The sequence below is a fragment of the Poecilia reticulata genome, linkage group LG1 (assembly GCF_000633615.1).
Source record: "Poecilia reticulata strain Guanapo linkage group LG1, Guppy_female_1.0+MT, whole genome shotgun sequence".
Lineage (NCBI taxonomy): Eukaryota > Metazoa > Chordata > Actinopteri > Cyprinodontiformes > Poeciliidae > Poecilia > Poecilia reticulata.
In genome coordinates this window covers 26,016,280-26,019,275 of record NC_024331.1, presented here as the reverse complement: position 1 = coordinate 26,019,275, position 2,996 = coordinate 26,016,280, and positions in this window count along the sequence as shown.

Genomic DNA, 2,996 nt, shown 5'->3' with positions numbered 1-2,996 from the left:
TAGATGAGGCACAAACTTTTGTTTTCCATTTTTAGCCATTTTCCATTTTTTAGGATTTTTTTGGTCAAAATTTAGGGTTTTTCTTAATAGCTTCCAGGTCATGTGACCTATAGACTCAAAATCTGTGTGAAATTGTTCTATCAGTCTGTATAGATGAGGCACAATCATTTGTTTTTCATTTTTATACTTTATTTTTTAGCAATTTTATTTGTCAAAATTTAGTATGTTTTTGTTTAGCTTCCAAGACATTTGTCCTATTGATTCAAAACCACTTTGAAATTGCTTTATAAATCAATAGAGATGAGGCACTCTCCTTATTTCCCCATTTTAGATATTTTTCTTTTTTTTTCCATAATTTAAATTAAAAAAATATGATTTGTGTTTAATAGCTTACATTTAATGTGACCCAATGACAAGGAACAAAAAGGGTTAAATGGAATAGATATGATTGTGCACCACCTAGTCTAGTAGAATAATTTTACATTTATTTAGAGTTAATTGGTCACATGACCCATAAGCTATTAAGAAAATTCAATCAATCAATCATCTTCCCCTTGTCCGCAGTCGGGTTGTGGGGTCAGCAGAGGCCCAGACTTCCCTCTCCCCAGCTCCTCCAGGGGAATCCCAAGGCGTTCCCAGGCCAGCTGAGAGACATAGTCCCTCCAGCGTGTCCTGGGTCTTCCTGTGGGCCTCCTCCTGGTAGGACGTGCCGAAAAGACCTCACTAGGGAGGCGCCAAGGAGGCATTCTAATCTGATGCCTGACCCACCTCAGCTGGCTCCTCTCAAAGTGAAAAATCAGCGGCTCTACTCTGAGTCCCTCCTGGATGACTGAGCTTCTCATCCTATCACTAAGGAAGAGCCCAGACAACGTATGGAAAAAAATAATATTGGCCGCTTGTGTTTGTAATTTTGTTCTTTCAGTCAAGACCCTTAAACCAATCCCATAGATAAAGGTAAGGACGTAGATCGACTGGCAAATGGAGACCTTCCTTTTTGATCCAGCTGCCTGTTCACCACGACAGACTGGTCCAGCGCCCACTTTACTGCAGACGCTACGCCAATCCGTCTATTGATCTCCTGTTCCATTTTTCTCCTCATTCTTAATGTTATGGATTCTGCATTTTCCTCCATCTCTTTTAGCCTCTTTCATCTGCTTAACACGCTGCAGCATACATAACTATGTTTATATGTGACTGCTGGCAGTCATATGTAAACMGACTGAAACTGATTAGAGTACCGTTTATGGAGGGTCCAGATTGCAGAGATGAATAAAAAGCTAAACTTGCTACAATCTTTGCCTCACTTGGCTTCTTGTCACTTGGCCCCAGAGCTGGACGATGAATGTAACCTAAGGAGCATGATGTTCCATTTGGATGATATGTATGGATTGTGAAATTTGATCATCTTTTAGCATTAAAGCTTATTTTTATATATAACCAAATCTCATTATTTCTCAATTTACAATGAGTGGTTCTGGTCGGGTCCTGAAACTGGTTAATGAGCATGGGTGGCGAACAGAGAGAGAAATGAATGAACTCCAACATTGAACAAGATGCTAAGATGCTTAAACTCCTCCACTTGGGTCAGGAAAATCTTACTTGACCCAAATAAGGTACTCTACCCTTTTCGAGCTCAAGACCATGGCTTTGGATCTGGAGGTACTGATCCTCCTCCCGGCCGCTTCACACTCGGCTACTACTACTACTACTGCTCCAGTGAAGCTGTAGATCACGACATGATGAAGCCAGAAGGGCCACATCATCTGCCAAAAGCAGAGACGTGATCCCAAGGCCACCAAAATGGATCCCTTCAAAACCCTGGTTGTGCAGAACGTGGCCTCGGACAGAAAACCCCCAAATCAAAAAAATCTAATCAAATTTTATTTATATATCACATTTCAATAAGGCATTTCAAAGAGCTTTACACCATAAAATTACAAAAATAAAAAGTCATAGAAACAACAACAACTGAAACATTACATTTTCAGACTAGTATAATTAGTCTTTATAGACTAATAATTAATAACTAGTATAATTATACTAGTCTATAAAGACTACTATAATTATTTGAAAGTGATTTTGAGTCAACAGGTCACATGACGTGGAAGCTATTGAAGAAAAACCTATGTTAACCAAAAAAATCCTAAAACATGGAAAATGGCTAAAAATGGAAAACAAAAGTTTGTGCCTCATCTATAGAGACTAGTATAATTATTTGAAAGTGATTTTGAGTCAACAGGTCACATGACCTGGAAGCTATTGAAGAAAAACCCTCAATTTTGAGTAAAAAAATTCCTAAAAAAATGGAAAATGGCTAAAAATGGAAAACAAAAGTTTGTGCCTCATCTATAGAGACTAGTATAATTATTTTAAAGTGATTTTTAGTCTATAGGTCACATGACCTTGAAGCTATTGAAGAAAAACTCTCAATTTTGACCAAAAAATTCCTAAAAAAATGGAAAATGGCTAAAATGATTTTTTTTACAATATTTTTCGGCGAGAATGTTGATGTATAGATCTCAGATATCTTCTCGGTGCATCAATAAATCACTTAATTGCAATATTGCTCCGACGTTTTCGGAGATGTCTGTTCCCGCTGCATTAACAGCCAGCTCCCCTCGCCAGSTGTCAGCTGACCGGGCGCTCCATGTTCGGTACACCGAGAGAGAACGCACGTCTCCCGGCAAATCGTTTTAAAAACTCCCGCTAGTTTCCCCCTATGAGTGGAGGCGGAACACAGATATTAAGCCTGTAAAATTTTTTGGTTCACTTAAGTATTTAATTTATTCCTGAGCAAATGGGTTTGACTAATTAAACTAAGACTTAAAACATAAGTTTTATTTAACTGTAATGTCTTACTTCCTGAGATCTAGAGAGTATTTGAAAATGAATAATTTGCTTACATTCCTTGCTATAAATGTTTAAACATTTTAGAATCAAACAGATTTCTTTTTTAGTATGGAACAGCCTTTATCACAAAAGGTGAAGAATAATAC